This window comes from Mirounga angustirostris, unplaced genomic scaffold, assembly GCF_029215605.1.
Source record: "Mirounga angustirostris isolate CCGP_5_RB_7025 unplaced genomic scaffold, mMirAng1.0.hap1 SCAF_10, whole genome shotgun sequence".
Lineage (NCBI taxonomy): Eukaryota > Metazoa > Chordata > Mammalia > Carnivora > Phocidae > Mirounga > Mirounga angustirostris.
In genome coordinates this window covers 7,979,814-7,999,181 of record NW_026991718.1, presented here as the reverse complement: position 1 = coordinate 7,999,181, position 19,368 = coordinate 7,979,814, and positions in this window count along the sequence as shown.

Genomic DNA, 19,368 nt, shown 5'->3' with positions numbered 1-19,368 from the left:
TACACATCAGCACCAGGGCTCACGCCCAGAGCTTCTCTAGCAAACCCTGGGCTCCTTCTCCCGCTTCCTGCTGCCAAGTTCGCAAGGATGCGTGCACTACAGGCTAGATTTTGCTCTGTCCCTGGTGCTGTGGCTGCCCCCACTGCTCCCTGGTTCTGTTTCCTCCCCCTCCCGATTAATGTCATTCGGTTTCCAGGAGGTCTGCCCCTGGACTACCTAGTCCTTAATCACTAGCCCGGAGCTGCCCCTCTGGGTTGGGTTAAGATTTAGTCTGTAATCAAACTATAACCTCAGATGACGAAAAGAAAAAAAAATATATTGGAAAAGAGTAAAGTTTATCATTTTCCTACTAACTGACTTATGGTGATGACATACAGATGTATAAAACGCCTACAAGCATTACCTAAATCATAATTTCTGGCACACGCAACGTACGTATTATGGGCTGAACTCTGCCCCCCACCCCACCCCTGGCCCAAACTAATATGTTGAAATCCTAACCTGTAGGATTAACCTGTAGGAAGTACCTCAGAATATGACCTTATTTTGAAATAGGGTCATTGCAGATGTGATTAGTTAATAAGACGGGATTATAGTGGAGTAGGGTGCACCCCTAATCCAATACGACTGCTGTCCTCCTAGAAGGGGAAATTTGGACACAGACACAGGCACAGAATGAGTGCCAGAGAAGATAAAGACAAGAACACCAAAGCCTGCCAGCAAGCCGCCCAAAGCCAGGAGAGAGGCTGGGACAGACTCTCCATCCCAGTCCCAGAAGGAACCAGCCCTAACAACAACCCCGATCTTGGACTTCTGGCCTCCAGAACTAGGAGATGGTGAATTGCCATTGTTTGAGCCCCTCCCAACCCCATGGCGGCTGTTCAGGCCACCCGGCGCTAGCGCCCCATGTTTACTAGTGTATGTGTCATTGGTTTCGAAAATGGCATGCTTCCATGTGTCCAACTCTGCACCTCCTCTTTCTCCCAAACCCCACAGAAATAGCAGTTAATATGGACATAGGGAATGCATCCATAATTATGCTAAGAACATTATAAGACAGACTCATTAAAGGGTGGGAGACTTTTTTGGAAAGCCAAAAAGGAGCCATTTTGCGATTAATCTGCGTGGGGGGAAGGCTGCACCCCACGACACACCTCCAAGTCTGCTGTAGAAGTGCTTCCTCGCCAGCCAGAGAACAGGTGTTTTCCCAGGAGGAGTTTCTAGCTTTAGAAAAGCGTGGGAATCTGCTGCGCAGAGATGAGCCATGAGGGCACCACGTCAAGTCGCTTTGCCCGTCATATCCAGGACGTGGCCTAAGACCCAGAGGCCGAAGGGCAGCGCGAACCAGTGGCGGAAAACTGCCCTTTCCACGCCCTGCACCGCGTGCCCCGCCCCCACCCCGCCCCGAGACGAGGTCTCTCTGCAGTGACTGTGCCCGAATGTCCGCAGGCGCGATCTGTGCACACCCCACGGGGAAAACGCGCCGAAGCGGGATGGCAGTGACTGAGCGGGGACCACGTCCTCCCGTTCCTGCCTGCACCCCGAACTGGAAAGGGGCATCTCCCGCAGGTCATGGGCTAACGCTCGTCACGTGGCCCCAGGTGCCCACCGAGGCTCGGCAGGTGCGAGTCTCTCCGCGGGAGGTCCAACGCTGCGCGTATTTGCTGCGAAACATACACAGTTAACGCACGGTTTGGATCATTCCTGTTTCATAAAATGGAAAGTGGTGATTCAGACCTACATCATGCAATACTAATAGGCAGGTAAGATCATTTAGGCCACTTGTCTCCATGCAGACACGATCATTTTCTCTCTCTCTCTCTCTTTGTTTGTTTCCCCCCAAACTGAACACAATTTCTCCAGCATGCCTCTACTTGGCCCAGTGGCAGAAACTTACTGTTACACAATCGGGTCAGTTTAGTCGAATAGGTATTTATTTAGTTCAGGGTTTTGTGTAGATTACAATGAAGACTTGGCCTCCTCGGCCAAAGGATGGGATTTCCCCAGGAGGCCGCGCTTGACCACCTGGGTATTGCGTGCAGGGCGCTCACCGGCCGGAGGTGCCGAGTCTACACTGTAGGAGCCCTCCTGTCAGTCGGCTCTTGCGAGTCGGGCATGGTTGTCAGCCCGTGCAGAGGAAAGCCAAATGCCACCCCGCTTTGATGAAGCAGGAGTTTGTCCCCGGGATGCTGGAGATGACTGACGGCCGCCGCTCTGCCCACGCGGCTTCTCCGTGGCGCTCAACGCCTCGCTGGTTTTAGGGGAGGCGTTCTGCTCCTTGCTGACCGTCAGCCTGGTTGATGGGGCAAGGGGCCTGGGGGGCGAGCAGGGCTCAGTCTGTTGGCAGGGCGCACACCACTCAGCAAGTATTCACACAGGTCTGGGCTTTACACCGAAAAGCCAAGAAGTGAGTCTTTATGCTCCTTTTTCACATTTTTTTTTTAATTTTTAATTTTTTATTCTTATGTTAATCCCCATACATTACATCATTGGTTTTAGATGAAGTGTTCCATGATTCATTGTTTGTGCACAACACCCAGTGCTCCATGCAGAACGTGCCCTCCTCAATACCCACCACCAGGCTAACCCATCCCCCACCCCCCTCCCCCCTAGAACCCTGTTTGTTTTTCAGAGTCCATCGTCTCTCATGGTTCGTCCACCCCTCCGATTTCCCCCGCTTCATTCTTCCCCTCCTACTACCTTCTTCTTCTTTTTTTTTTTTCTTAACATATATTGCATTATTTGTTTCAGAGGTACAGATATGAGATTCAACAGTCTTGCACAATTCACAGCGCTTACCAGAGCACATACCCTCCCCAGTGTCTATCACCCAGTCACCCCATCCCTCCCACCCCACCCCCCACTCCAGCAACCCTCAGTTTGTTTCCTACAATTAAGAATTCCTCATATCAGTGAGATCATATGATACATGTCTTTCACATTTTTTTTTATAACAATTCTACTCTGAAGACAGTCAAGGTTAATACCTAATTTAAATGGAACGCGTGGTAAAGCTGCAAGGCCTTGAATCAGTGCATTGAACATGTTAAAGTATTACCAAGACACACATGTAGACCTATTCAGGTAAAAGTGTCATCTCAGTAGAAGTTTTCCCAAGGGGACAGTTGCAAACTCTTGAATTTCTACAGACCTAAGATCAGATCTCTGTTTAGCTATTTACCAGTTGTTGCAGATTGGGCAAAATAGTTCAGCTCTGTAAACCTTATTTTCCTGGAAGATATTTGGTGTAGACCAGTGTTGACATGAAGAGACACTCAAAAAATCATAGTCTTCATTACTACCGTTAATAAATTCATTATTGATTAATTGAGGCTCTACTAGTGATTCAACCCCATGGTAGGACAGGAAATTGAGTTTTATCTAATCTGTGCTTTACCAGTGAAATGTAACATAGACTAATTCAGGAAAATCACTGGCTACAAAGTTCTTCTGTATTAGTGTAATCATATATACACAAAATTATCGGTATGATATGATGTCTGGGGTTTGCTTAAAAAAATCTAGTAGATCAGTTATTAATGAAGCACAATGGCCACGAATTATTGATTATCAAAGTGGGATAATGGAAACATGGGTTAATTATATTCTATTTTTATGGATGGATGAAATTTTCTATTACATATTTTTTTTAATCTTTGGTACACATAACATATTTAAAGCCAGACAGACAAAGTGATTTTACATTTAGGAGTATACTGAATGAAACCACTTTTATAAAACATTACCCTTTTAATTAATTGTCCCTTCCCAGCATGGTGACATCTCATAAAATTTAAATAGAATTTGAAGGTCCCAAAAGGGAAAAAAATATATTAAAGTTATAAATTATATATAATTTATATATTTAAATTCAATTTTTTATAAATTATATATAATTAAATTAGTTAAGAGATGGACAATTATCACTTTAAAATAAATTGTTTTTTAAAGTCTAGTGAATTTTAGACTTATGTATATTATTATATTTATTAGATTTATAATTAGAAAAATATATTCTATATTTATTAGATATATTTATAAGAATATACCTATTATATTAGAATATATCTTGAATACCCCTAATAGGCTAGTCATTCTATGAAATTCGTTATGTACGTGATTTCAAATTGCTCCATGATGTTCTTCCATTGGTGTAATGGGGATATTCCCATCTTACCGGTAAGGAAACTAAGGCACAAAAAGGTTAAGTAACTAGCTTGAGGAAATTCAGCTAGTAAGTGACATCAGTGTAACCAGGTGTCTCTGGCCCAGAGACCTTGATTCTCCCACTGTGCATTCTCACTTGGCCAACACAGCTGTGCATGAAACACCTAGAAAGCCTCCTTAAATATAAATCCACGAATGAGATCATCTAGTTAGGTCGACACTGAGAATAACACCTTAAATCAGATTCCGTTTGTTACAGATTCTGTGTGGTGTCTGGCTGGTGGAAGCCCTAGTTGCAGAGGCTGCCTGGCCCGGGTGTGACGTCCGCGGGCAATGCCTGGGGCTCCTTTGAACTCCCTCCTCCTGTTCTGTCCCGAGGGCACCTGTGTTTGGACACAAAGGGAGGCCCAAGCCCAAGGGCTTTTGGCCCTCAAAGCTCTCCACCCTGGGGTTTTGTGCAGGACACCTCTCCAGTGCTCAGGGAGTCCTTCAGTGACAGCTCAGCCCCGGAGGGTTTCCTGCTGACCTCGGTGACCAACCTGTTTGCCCTTTGGAGGGAGTGTTAACTCTTGGACTTTGCCCCTCTGCATTTATCACTTGTGTTTATGTGTTTATACAACTGCTTACACTGATTGCTGGGTTCGTGGCCCTTCTGTTTACGCAGCTTTTGGGAGGCCGGAGCCTCTGTCCCATTAATCTCTGTGTCCCCTGCACCTCACCCCAGGCCTGTCAGAGGGTTGGTGCTCAGCAAATGTTTGTTACTTTGGATCCATGGGTCTCTCTGCGTTAAGCCCCTTCTGCTTGTCTATCTAAACTGTATGTAGTCCTATACGTACCTATATGTAGGTTGTGGCCAAAGGTTATTAACAAATCGCATGGACTTTTTTTTTTTAAGTGGTGCTGTTTACCTAGTCAGTCCAGTGAAGGAATGGCTCTGGCAAGTGTGTGTTTGTGTGTGCACTGTGTTATCCTGAAGTTTGGGAGGCATGGGTTCTGCTCCTCCTCAACCAGGAGCTCCCTCTGCAGAGCCCGGCTAATCGTGGAGCTGCTCTGGGCCCCGACCTCCTTATCTGTGGTTATTCGTGTGCGGTGATTAGAGTTCCCTGGCTCTGGGTCCAGGAAGGTGAATCTGAGTTTGCATTCTGGCTACACTACTTAGCTCTCGGGCAGGTGACTTAGCCCCTCTCTGCCTCAGTTTCCTTATCTGTGAAAAGGGAATGATAGTCCCCCTCTCAACAGGTTCTCCCAAGGATTAGAGAAGATAACGAGCGCAAAGTGCTTACTCAGCTGAATGGCTGGCACATCACCACTGTTTCCAAGCGTTGGTTTTTCTCACAACTCTGGCCCCAGGACTTGTTGAAGCACTCGGACAAGATAATGTAGGTGTCCATGATTCCTAAAAGGAAAAGGTGTTCATACACACGGAAAGACTCTTCCTCCCTGGCCTCTGTGTTTGCGCCCTGTTGGCTGGCCCAGGTCCTGCGGTGATGGGGATGGCACATTTTCCAGGCCAGGAGAGCAGAGTGGCTGAAGTCATTCCCCTGCTCGACGAGGACCAACAAAGAGCATTCCAGTGACTGGGGAGAAAAGATGTTATTGGTCATCTTTGCACACACACCCCCATTTTGAAGTCTTTTGTGTTGATATTTTTTTTAAGTCTCACAATCATGTCTCCCCCCGCCCCACCGCAGAGGTCTTCCATCCTAGCCTATTTTATAGCGTTTTTCCTTCATAAGCATCCAGAGGACTTCTCTGTTCTTGACATGGAGGGGTCGGGTCAGGCACAGAATGCAGACATGGAAAGCAACAACACTGGGGGACAAAGACTGGCCTGTCGGTGAAACTCGAAGGGAAACTGAGGGCAGCACAGCCACCCGCAAGCAGCCCGGTGGTAACTGGTCCCTGAGCAAAGCTGGGCTTCATTATCACCATCAGCAGAGACGATGGATGGCTCTGGTCTCGCCGAACGAAGGTGGGTGCCGGAGCCCTTGATGGATCAGCTTCTCATCATTAACCACGTCCTTTTCTTACATCTCTCCTAAAGGACCAGGGCCGATTTGAGAGCAGTGGTCTCAGAACAGTAAGACGGCTTTGGAGGTGGAGAAGATGTCAGGAAAGCGAGAAAAACCGTGGCTTCTGAGGATCTCACTTGTGGGGTCTGGCAGGCCCACGCTTAAAGCCTCTGCCACCACGTAGCCTGGGGCACTTTCTCCGTATCTTGCAGGCATTCCGACATTGAAAACTGGGTCAGAGGCATTTGAATCGGCCCGGAGGACCCCTGGCCTGCCAAAGCCCTCCTGCTTTGTCATGGTTTTCAGACTTAGTGGAGCAGGCATGCATAAGAAAGCAGAGGGTATGGGGCAGGGCATTCGGGCTGACTTCCTCCAAAACACTAATCTTGTAGAAGGCTTAAGAATTCCAGGGGCTCATGGACATTTTAACATATTGCAGATACCTGCAAGGGGCTTTGAAATATCACTAAAGATGTCGGTAGATTGCATTTCTGTGTTTTGCACTGCAAATAAGAAGCAAAGGGAGATCTTTGGCCAAACAGGTCAACTCTGATACTGATGCTGAGACCTTGGAATAGCAATGTAACTTGTCGGACCCTTCGCTCATCACCTCCTCTCTCCTCATGTGGATAAGGACAGGGTGTCTTGAGATCCAAATAAAACAATGTGTGCCAAATTCTTTCTAAGCCTTTTAATACTATATAAAAAAGACTATATCATTCCTTATAGCCAAAGACCTAATTATCATTTGCATTGCTTTGTTCTTGTAGAAGTCCCACTTATTAATTGCAGCAAATTGAGAAAATATAAATAAGCATTAAAAAAAGTTAGAACAGTGTGTAATTCTACTGTCCAGAGTTAACGATTATAAATACATTGTTTATCCTCTTTCAGTATTTAAATGAACTTGACGTAGATCATGTGTGGTGTTCTTCATTATTTTAAAATCCAAGGCATTGACAAATTGCCTTAGATTTTACTATGTGCCAGGGACTGTTCTAAGCTTTACACAAAGCCAACCATTTAATACAGCAACCCAACGACATAAGTGGGGCCCTTCTCACCTGCATTTTTACATAAGTAAATTGGGGCACGAAGTTAAGTCACTCATCCAAGATGGCTTGGCCAGTGGATAATAGAGGAGAGATTCAAAACCAGGCCTTCTGAGTCCAGGGCATGAGTCATTATCTGCTAAGGCTACATGGCCCCTTTCCTCTCTGGAAAAGTGATTTTGTTGACGGGACATACCAGGTTTGGTCATGACTCACCATCAACATTTTCACTGTTCTTCTTGGCTCGGGCCTTTCCTAGATGTCTTACGAAGACACAACACGGAGCTCAGCTGATCTCTGTTGAGCTGCATTCAAGTGAACTTAGACTTCTCATCCAGCAAAGACCCACAGCGCAGCCAAAGTCCTCCCCACACACCACTGAATCCTACCCGCCCTTCCAGGCCCAGCGTAAGCCTCGCAGGTTTACCTGCAGTCACCTCTCTCTCCCACTACCCACACCTTGTAGGTCACAGTTTTAAACACATTCTTCATGTTCATGAAATGCGCGCACGCAGTTTTGAAGGAAGAAGAACTGAACTTTTATAACAAGGTCTCATGTTTTCCCCATTTGTCTCCCACCATGTTCTTCACAGTTTGTGCAAGGCAGCGTCCCATAGCAGACCCTGTTTGTCCCTATGTCTCCTTGAATGGAGAACAGTTCCCGTCCTGCAGGATGTTTGGGTCAGTGCTGCTTATCCACAGCTAAGTGAAAGCTTGAATTGACTCAAGTTAAACATTTTGGCAAAGAATACACTTTAGGTGGTAATTTTATCTCATGAGTTGTGCTCTTTTAAGTCTTTTAACATTAATGATTACGTATAATGTCCTGTAAGATTGTCCGTGGCTCAAAAAAGAAATCATGATTATGCTTCTTATAACCCACAGCATCCAACACCCGTGAACGTGGCCCTCAGCTTTGTTTCTGAAGCCAGCGAATGGACTGGTGGGACAGACAGGGCACAGCGAGGTAACGGTCACAGGTAGGCGGAGCAGGTGCCCACCCCCACCCCACCCCCCAGCACCTGGGACTGGTGCTCTTTGGAAGTGGCATTCCAGAGCATCAGTGTTTTGGAAGGTGTCTCCAGAACCTATTTCCCTGTCCCTATGCCACTCCGTAAGCTCACACCGTCCACTATTAATAACTGCCCTGTTTTTGGATGTTCACAGATAAGCTTTCACATGGCTTTTGAAGAACGATTTCCCGTTCTGAGACCCTCACAGCGTCAAGTGCCTCACCTGGCACCATGGGAAGCCAGGAAGTAGGGTTGGCTGAGGCTCACTCTGCCCCAGGCACCCCTGTCCTCACTCACAACCCTCTCTGTGTGATCCACGTTGTACCGATGAGAAAACTGAAGCACAGAGAGGTTGGTTAACTTCTCCAAAGTCACATCATTCCTGAGTGGCAGAACTGGGATTCACGCCCGGCCTTCTGGTGAGTTCAAAGTTCCTGTTCCAACTGCCCTCCCCTAAGGATATTGGTGGAAGCTATGAAGTTGAGTTAAAGTGCTACGATCTACTTAATTTTTTTTTTTTTTCTTCTTGGGAAATGACTTGATCTGGCTGCGAAAACCACTCCCAACGACCCCCAGCAAGTGCTCTTTCCCTCGGGGTCTGGGGCCGTGGGGCCTGCGGCGGTCATGACCACTCTCTGTGGCCCCTGGGTGTGGGCACAGCTGGTCTGGGATGCCCCCATCCTACAGGAGGATTAGCCCCTGCTTGCCACAAGGATGCCCTGTTGCTGCCCCCTGCCAGGCATTTGCTTGGCTCTCAAAGCCTTTCGCGTGGCCGAATCCTGCAAAGCCCTCTGATATGAGAGCTGCACACAGTTTCTGCAGCTTTTAGGAGGCACCGTGGGAGCTGAGCACGGAGGCCTTTGTGGGAGACAGAGCCGAGCCAGGATTCCGGCTCTGCCACACACCACTTCCCCCTTCCAGTGCCCTCCCAGGCCTCCTCCCCTCTGGCCCTTCCCCTGGGCAAGGGGACAGCTGCCCTGGTGCCCCCTTCCTGGGCAAGTTGGCAGGCGGCTTGCCTTCCTGGGTGAAAGCAAGGCTCACAGTCAAGACTGTCCTTTTCCTACTTAACACCACATTTAAAACTTCTCAGTGTCCTGGGGTGCCTGGGTGGCTCAGTGGGTTAAGCGTTCGGCTCAGGTCATGATCCCAGGGTCCTGGGATCGAGCCCCACATCGGGCTCCCTGCTGAGCAGGGAGTCTGCTTCTCCCTCTCCCGCTCCCCCTGCTTGTGTTCACGCTCTTGCTGCCCCCCCCCTCTCTCTCTCTCTCTCTGTCAAATAAATAAATAAAATCTTAAAAATAAATAAAATTCCTCAGTGTCCTTGGGGGTAAAAAGGGGCTAATGGTATTCCTACTTTTTTGGGTCACTGCAGGGCACAAGGAAACTCCGTACACAAATGCACAGCATCTGACAATGGTGAGAGTGCTGGAACTGGGGAGCCAAGCTCCATACGTGCCTGTGTGTGCGCGCATTTGCGTGCATGGGCACAGAGGGGTGGTGAGAGCGGACGTTCACGGAGCTCGTCAGCCCGGTGCAAACACTTTCTTCCTACTCTCAAGCTGCCGTCTCCGCAGGCTGCAGTTCCTCGACCGGTCACCTTGCATGCCTAACACTGCTATTGCTTAAGTGTTCCTCCGCTTCCCGCCCCTCTGCACGTACTTAAGTGAGAAAGTGAGTGTGAGCTCCCGAGGTCGGTCAGTGTCCAGATCTGCTGTGTACTCTCTTCCAGAGAGAAGGGCCAGGATGCCTTCGGTGACAATCATCAATATGTGCTGAATAAACGAATGGATTTGTGAGTGTCTGCAATCTCTCCAGACCACTTTGCGTTATGATTTTTATATGCCAAAGTGATCATCAGAAAGTATCGATTCAGTTACTGATCTAATTCTGCACAGAGCCGGGCTGTGAGGGCGCAAAGAAACTAGAAATGCAGGTCTTGGCTCCCAGCTCGCCTCTGGAAAGTTGGCCCCCCAAACTGTGTTATCCCCGGGAAATGAACCTTTGGGAAGGTTCAGTGGAGGAGCTGAGAGCTGTGCACCCAGAGCCGCCCGCAGACCCATAGTGCTCCCTTTGTGAACAGTGTCCTCTCCTAAGTACCTGCCGCTGGGCATTTCTGGCTGATCCCAACAGCCATGGGCTCCCCGGGAGGTCACATCACACCGGAGAGAGTGTCCGAGTTTCCTGATACCTCGTTGCCCCAGCTCGGTCCGTCAGGAGTGGAAATGAAATAAATCCATCAGTCCTAATGAAAAGTCACATTTTTTCTTTCAATGGCATAGAAAGCGTTCCCTAGAAAATTAAACTGTTGAGTCTTTGTATTTTGTCCTTGTTTACTGAGCAAAGCATTAAATATACAAGCCAATCCCTCAAGCTAATCTTCCTCTTTCTCCACAGAAACAGAAAGTAGATTAGTGGTTGCCAGGGACAGGGATGGGGGGTGACTGCTAATGGGGACGGGGTTTCTTTGGGTGATGAAAACATTCTAGCATTAGACAGTGCTGGTGTTTGCGCAACTCAGCGGAAACCACTGAATTGTATATTTCAAAAGAGTGAATGTTGCGATATGTTAATTATTCCGCAAAAGAAGCTGTTATTTAAAAGCAACAGCAACAATGCAGTGAAGCTCAGCCACTTTTGCACCTCCCTGGGGCCTGTTCTGTCCTCCTCAGGGGCTTGGAGCGGGAGGAAGGCTTGAACACCGTAGATGGGAAAGCCAGGCTTGGGGACCAGGAGGGAAGATCCCTAACCGGCAATTACGCGTGTGCAGGAAGGGCACATTTGTGACATCTCCCGGGCCAGATAACAAAGGCATTTGCTTCCTTTGTGTTGTGTCTACATCAATTAGAAGGTGTAGCCTTAGGATAAAGCACAGGATGTTTGCCCTTTAAAGCTCCTGGGCACACCTGGAAACTTGAGACCAGAGCTTGTTGGAGGCAGACCACTTGCCCAAGTAAGCCAGGAAACTCTCCCCAAAACGTGCATGCTTTACAATGCGGGGTTGGCCTAAAATTAGTGACAGGCACTACTTTTGTTTAAATGCTAAAAATGTTTGCTCAGAGATTCACATCAAGGTCAAGAGATTAGCAACCCAAATGTGTTTAGAAAAATACCAACTGTGGGCTCTCAGATGCGGAGTGCTTAATGAGAAGTTGCAGAAAGGAAAATTCTTTCCTCTGAAGTGAGTTGACTTGGGGTGAAATCAGGCCTCCGTCTCTGTGTGAAGGATGCAGTTCTGGTCCTGAGACATTCCACCCAGTTCCCTCGGCAGGGTCTTCACGTGCGGGCTCCAGTGCAGCCTGCATGCTCCTGGGCCTGTGGTTGGGACAGTGTGGTCCTCTCTGCCTTCCCGCGGTGCCTATGGCTTCCTATGGCTTCGCCAGTGCCCTAGGACCTGGGAACGAAGCAAAGGATAGGGACCCACCCCAAAGGAATTTACAGACCCAGAAGGGGGGTAACACTAACCAGTCTGAAGATGAGGAGGACTCAGAGCCCCTTGTCCTTTGACAGTCATTTGTCTTTTTCGTCCCTGCTCTGGGGCCCTGTGTTGTGGGGACCCAGCAGAAAGATGTCCCCCCTGCTCCTACCCTCAAGGGCACAGACAGCGGGAGCAAGGATCAGAAAGGGAAATAACCCGGGGAGCCCGTGGAGGGTGGCCCGGCTCTGCTGGCTGGGATGGGGCAGGGCATGAGGCAGTAAAGGGGGGCATCTATGGACTGTGTTCCCCGAAAAGATATATTCAAGTCCTAACCCTCCAGTACCTGTGACCTTATTTGGAAACAGGGTCTTTGTAGATGTCAGGCTAAGATGAGATCTTCCGGGTGGGGGGGTAGGTTCTAATCCAATATGACTGGTGTCCCTATAAAAGTGGAGGAATTTGGATGCAGATGCACACACAGGGAGAATGCAAACACGACGGCAGAGATCAGGGCAATGCTTCTACGAGACAGAGAATATAAAAGATTTCCAGCAAACCCCCAGAAGCTGGGAGAGAGACGCGGGCCAGCATCTCCCTCGCGGCCTCAGGGAACCAGCCCTGACACATTATGAACTCGGGCGTCCAGCCTCCAGAGCTCTGAGACGATACATTTCCGCCGTTCAAGCCGCCCAGTCCGTGATGTTTTGTTACTGCAGCCTTAGGAAATTGACATAGGGACATGATGTCCTGCCCTCGAAAGACGAGGAGTTCTCCAGGGAAACGAAGGGTAAAGGACCCCCGTACCCGGGCTGACAGGAGGTGCAGGTGCACAGACAATGGACTTTGGGGATGTGCTGGCTCCATGTGACTGAGGCACAGAGAGAAGTGAATGAGCTTGGAAAGATGGACCAGAACTGATGGCACATTCAGGAACGGCTTGATCTGGGAGACAAGGGGGAGTCTGTGTAAGCAGGGACTGAAAAAGATGAGAGAAAAAAAATGTATAATCCTGTAAGCATAGAGAAGCCCCTGCAAGCCTTCCATGGAGCTCAAGAATATGCGAGGGGCTGGGAAGAGGTTCCAGTGAAGCCCAAGCAGCAGGCCGAGCCACAGGAGAATGAACGTTGGTGCTTCTGTAATAATCAGAGAGGCTTATTTTTCTGTCGACCTGCCTCATTTCGATTGCAGCCTGATACCCAGCCTATACCTGGGGCTTCAGAAAACTCTGCTGTGGGCTGGGGAGCCCAGCCGGGTCTGTTCTTCCAGTCAGCTCTGCAAGAGGAGAGCGCCCTGCTGCAACTTGGCTCTCGGTCTCTCTCTCTTTTCTAAGATTTATTTATTTATTTTAGAGAGGTAGAGAGAGCACGAGCAGGAGGGGCAGACCTGAGCCGCAACCAAGAGTCAGACGCTGAACCGACTGCACCACCCAAGCACCTCTGCAACTTGGCTCTTACAAAGGTGAGCGGGACACAGGGCCTGGTGCGGGTCCCTGGCTCTGAAGGATGCAGGCCGCTGTCCTGGGAAATGGGAGCAGTAGCATCTTGTCAACAAGCTCATTCGGGGCCTTCTTGAGTGTGCGGAGGACCACAGCGGGCCTCCCCTTTTTGCACAAAAAGCCAGGCCTGAGCCTCAGGGGGAGTCAGTCAGGATTGTCCAAACCTTTGCCAGGACAACCAAAGTGTGGCAGACGAAAATTCCTCCCGCTCAGCGTGAGTACTTTTTACTTCTTTCCTGTGTGTGCACGCGGGGTTTTAACTAGCCTACTTAAAAAGCTATTTCTCTTACCTGCATCGATTGCTGGGTCTCTGGTGAACTTCTAGGGAATGGAAAGTGAATTCACTTATTCTTTTTTCTTCTGTGCATGATAAAGTGGCTACTTGGCAAAAACTGTTTGCTTTTTGTGGAAACCGTGAAACATCATCGCGATTAAAAAAACAGAGGGAAGGAGGAAACCTATAACAATCTTTGTTGAAGAGGTATTCGCATCAGAATGACTAGCAATTACTGCTCATTTGGAGGTATAACTGTGCGGTGCTTGACATTAAAACAGAGAGTTTTCTGTAACAGGGACATTTATTTCCAGGAGCAGGGGCTCGGCAGCCGGGCTTATGGTCTGGGGGCCCATGCACACGATGGAGTCAATGTGACAGACGCCACGGGACCCATGTGCACGCTGACCTGGGACCCTGCAGCTCACAGCCCTATTCTCAGACTTCACAGCTCAGCGCTGCATCCCCCGTTACATCTACCCAAACGAAGGCCCCCTGAAAAGTCACCCCATACTTCCTCAGGGGCGACTTTGTCCCTGTGATAGAAATGTGGTCCATGGGGCACTTTGTTGTCTTGGTAGCTGATTTTGAGATAAGAAGGAAGAGGCTGTCATTACATCTTGTCTTAAAAAAAAAAAAAGGATATGCCATTTTTGCCTTTTTGAGAAATTTTAGGGGGTTTTAAGATGTATTCAAGCTAATGACCCATGTTTTCTGAGAGCATTGGATTGGCATTGCACGATTAGCTGACATTCATAAAACAGTATGGCATATGGATTTCCAGCAAGAAGAGAAAGCCAAATCTGCATAAAACTATCAGCCTGATTTGGGGATTAGAAGTAGGTCCATTGCTTTCTCAATTTCACTGTATAAAACCAGCCAGGCCTCTAAAGTAAACCGCCGCAGGTAATCAGAAGCACGAGGTTATTACTGAAGAGTGCCGGAGTGCTTTAGAATTTGCTTGAGAACAATGTGCCATTCCTCATGGTGCTTTTCAACCACCGTTAGGAAAGCCATTTCCGTAGTGGGTTCCGGTCGTTTCTCTGTAAAGAAATCTCATCAAATTCTTATTCTTACTGAATTTTGTGAACTTGATTTCAAAACAAATTCATTTGTTCATTCATTCATTCATTCATTCATTCATCAATGAGCTGTGAGTGGTCAAGGGTCCACAGAAGCCGCGAAGCTACAGTAGAAGACAGACCAGCGCAGAAACTAATCTGCACGCAGGGTGGGTAAGGGCAAGGAGGAGCTACACCTTGGGGGTGGGGAGGCAACCAGCTGGGGAGGCAACCAAGGAAGGCTTCCAGGGAGAGCTGTGACTTTATCGAGAAGGAATGTGTTCAGGTCGCCTCTGCAAAACTGAGGACAGGCATTCCCGGCTGGCCAGGCTCTTTGCAGGATCAAATGTGGCCGGGGCTATGCAGGCTGGCTGGCTGAGCCCCCGCCTCCTCGTCGGGGAGCAGGGGCAGTCGTCCCACTCTCTGGGGCTGTGGTGCACACCGGAGTGCTAGTGGACCAACCGGGGCCCGTTTCGTCCCCCCTGCAGTTATCAGAGGGTAGCTGCTGACTCTCTGTGGAACATCCTATATGGATGGATAAATACTTCTTTTTTTCCTCCCATTCCTTTCTCTGACCCTTCTAGTAAATTCTCGAGGTTTGAGAAAGACCGAAAAGAACCACACTCTGCTCCTCACCCCTTACACACGCTTGCACGCCTTTGGGGATGACCAGAAATGACCAGGAGGAAGAAGGCAGATGCTACCATGGCATTAAAGGGAATGCCCGTTTACCTGCTAGCGGCCAGGCTCAGTCTCTTCTCCGAGACAGTCGGCTCTCCTTCTCGGGCAGCGAATCTGTGTATTAGCACCAGCGACCTTTGACGTATGTGTTACTACGAACTGAGACAAAGTTTCTACATTGAGGTATTTGTGAGTAATATTCCACCGTAATCTCCTATCCATTATTTGTGGAGAAATATCAAGACGTTGTATTATTTTAAAAATCAGAGAAAAATCAGTGTGTTTAGGAGTAAAGAAACAGAGCAAAGTATAAATTACGAGAGTCCAGAATCCATGTGAAATCACGTGGGATGCGTCACAAGTTGAAATACAAATAATGTTTCGGGCTGATTCTCTTCAAGGTCCATCCCCGACATTTCGGGATGGTTTCCAGAGCACGCGCACCTTTCTCTCCAATGAGGAACACGTGCCAGGACCCAGTACGGAGGCTGGCATGGACCAGTCCTTGGCCTGTGTTTCGCCGAGCCCTCCGTGGGCCAGAGCCTCCCCTCTCGAGGGTGGGTAGTGTTTCTGGGGACACCATTACTTTGACCTGTTTGATGAATGGAGTTTCTATTTGAGCGAAGAGAAGGTGCCCAAAACATCACTTACAACTAGCGTTCCACATGCAGCTGCTTCCTCCAAAGTCCCTAACGTGGGGGCTTCGGGTCGCCACCACTTCTCGGAAGCGATGAGTCCCTGTTAGGTTCACGAATGAACGCGAAGCCAGTGGATGTCGTGTGCTTGCCACGCATGGAGCTTAACGACAGTTAACCCAGTGGGTGGTGTGGGAGCTGAGATGCTTCAGAGGTCAGACTTCCCAGCATGTAATATCAAGGGGCTTTAAAACACAAAATGATTTTTCTTTAAAAGAGCCGAGAGGTGAATTAGTCAGCTTCAAACCCGCTCTGTGCTGCGAGCTCACAAGCATGGAAACATATTCCCTTTCTTAGAAAAGGCCGTAGGAGTCGGAACAGCTAGCAACCTTGGATACTTGGTTTTATGATAACTTAGAAAACTCAACATTTTAAAAGAAATGAAAACTTCTAAATGTCGAGTTTTCTAAGTTATCATTATTACTGAAAAGAACATGTCCACAGAGCCCAGATCCAAGGACGGCCTGGATCCTGCCCCCCCACCCCGTGTAGACGAAGGATGGCTGCTTTCCCCCCGGCCCCCAGGGCACCTGCCCTGCTCCAGGTTTCCCTGGGTCGTCTCTCTCCCGTGCTTTCTGGGAACAATGAACCAATGTCCCCACTTTCATCTGCTGGTAGAGCTGGCCCCCTGATGCCCACACTGTCAGCCTCATTTTGTCTATTTCACGGAAAGTGGAAACCATAAGAGAAAAACTGTCCACTTATCGTCCCAGAGAAGGGGCCCCCCTTCCACCTCAGGCATCTATCTTTCCTCTTGCAAGGTGGGGGAGGTGCCTCTCCTCCTGCCTGGGGTCCACCTCCCACCTTTCCAGAGGCCATGGTGGCCCCTCTCTCTTCTGCTCCTTTTCCAAGTCAGCAACCATTCCCTATCACTGGTTCCTTCCTGACCTTAAGCAAGTATCTCCAAATTCTGCAAACTTAAAAGAAGAAAATACACCCCCCTCAAACTCATTCCTCTTCCGGGTACCACATTCTCTCCCGTCCATCTGCATGAGTTTGACACACGTCCCACCCGCCCTTACTCCTGGAGCCTCCCTTCTCTCCACGTGCTGGATCTGCTCTCACCCAAGTCCTAGAGATTTTGCTGTGTGTCCGAACCCAACAGGTGCTTTACCCTCACTTCTCCCAATTTCCCTGTGTTAGACTTTCTTTTGCCTCCCTTGCTAATACACTTTCCTGACTATCCACGCTCTTATCTCCCACTTTCTTCTCAGGCTCCTTTATTGCTGTTTGTTTTCTGCTCCATCTTTGGAAGCAGCTTCCCTTACACTTCTGCCCCCAGGGCTCTCTTCTTCCCCCACTGCGCAGGCTCCCTGGGCCATCCCATGCTAGCCTGCCCCGCCCGCCTCCTCCAGGCCTGCAGTTCTCTGTTCTCTGGTTGCAGAGCATACTTCTAATTGTCTCTCCTCTTGGATTTCTCAAAGACGTCCCCAGACCAACCTATTCAACTTTGAGTTCATCACCAAGCTCTCTGTCCTCTAATTAAGTCACCGTGTCTTTACAGCTCCTGGCCTCCCCTCCAGGGCCCCAGCCCTCCCCCGTTGCCCAAGGCAGGAGCCTGAGTCACCAGAGGGTCCTGGGAACAGGCTTCCCACCCAGGTTTCCCTTCAGGAGAACCTGCTCCTGCAGTGGTTCATGGACGCCCACCAGCCTCTGCGCCTTCAGGCCACACTCTCCCAGGGGCTCCCTGCCATGCCTGTCCCTCGCAGGCCCCTTTGCTCCAGGAGTTCCCATCGGCCTGCCCAGGGCTACTCAGAGGTGCAAGGCAGCCCGAAGCCCTTCAGCCCCAGGCCTCCTCTCCTCCCTGTGTCCTGTCACAGGGGCAGGCTCTCCTCAGGCACACTCGCTCCCCTTTCTTCTCTTTCCCTCTGCACCCCTTCCAAGTGCAGACTCCCGATGCCTCTCTCCCTGCTGTACCATCACAAGCCCCTGCCTCTGCTCTTCTCCCCCCAACCCCGCCCTGCAGGGCAACCTTCAGACGAAAACATCCGTCCCCCTTGGTCCACAGTCCTGAGCGAGGTCTGTAGGGGTCTTCCTGCCTTTCCGGTGGGCCCACTGGTCCTGGCTTCATCTTCATTACTCAGCCTCACTCTGGCCATGGTGAACCTCTTCAGTTACTCAAGAGCTGAGGATGAGAATTTGCTATTTACTTTGTCTATGAACTGCCTAACACCCAATGCGTACTCGTCCTTCAAGGTTTAGATTATCTGCCTGTTCCTTTAGAAATACTCCAGCCTGCTCCCGCCCACCCTGCCCTCCCACCGGGCTGGGTGCTCCTGTGCGGACTTCCTGTAGCACCCGCTCTGGTCTTTTATTTTTACCTTTTGCCTTTTCGTTAGCACATGGCGTTCATCGCTTCTTGACAAGTGGTTGTCCACCTCCTGTCATTACGTGTGAGCTGGCAGGAGCAGGTCCATGCCTGTGGTTCATGATGTGAGCCCTGCTCTCGGGGCGGCCTGGCTCAGGAACGATCTCTTATGTCAACCATAAAGAGAGCCAAGGAACATCTACTTAAATGATACCAAGTGACTAAAACCTTCATTTCCTAGAGAACGGTGAAGGCAGCTGAAACTAGAAGGAAATGAGGAGGCGAAAATCTGAGACTGCATTCTGTGGTCCGGTCACAGATCCTGTGGCCAGGTTCTGACACTGTGGGCCCAGCGGAGGAGGACAGAGGAGACGGAGATGCTCCTCTTCCCGGTTTGATGTCTTCAGGCCCTAAAACATGGATTCCCTTCCCGAGATGGAGAGGGACCAACTTGGATATCGCTAGAAAGCACCTGCTACCACCCAGACTTTGGTTGTCCCGCACATGCACTTTTCAGTTTCAGAGTCCACTGGCCCCCTGCAGCCGATCTGGGGACGATCTGCTCCATCTTGCGCCCCTCACGGACACGGAGCGCTGTATGCCCTGCATCCACAGAGTTTCCAAAGCCACAGCAGCCTTTTCCCACTTGCTGCAGGCGAGCCTGTGAGGGCGATTGAGATTGCACTTGGGACACGTCTGACAGGTCATGCTTTCTTGTCCTTGCAAAGCAGGAGAGGCGAGGTGGGGAACCAGGGAGACAGGACCCTCCGTTCAGGCTGGCTTGTCAGGTGCAGTAAATCAAGTTAAGGTTGTGCATAAATACCGGCTTTCTTTCCCAAATCCAACCCTCCCGGTTGCACAAGCCAAAACAAGATGAGGGATTTTTCTTCTTCCTCTCTGACAGGACAAAACTCCTTTAGCAGTTAGACTCTTGGTATGTGAACACACCCAAAGAAGCCCATTCTTATGTGAATTTGTGCCCCTTGCCTGGCTTCTCAAATGTATGAGCTTTTGGCAAAATGCTGTTTTTCATTTCCATCATTGTCAATATAACACAAAGCTTTGTTTCTTTCCTCTAGCAGACTTTTCTATTTTGTTTCTTAAACACAAACAAACATACACTTGAATGTCACATCACATTATTAGCAATAAAATAACCATTAATAATTTTAAATTTGAGGCACAACGGTACCAT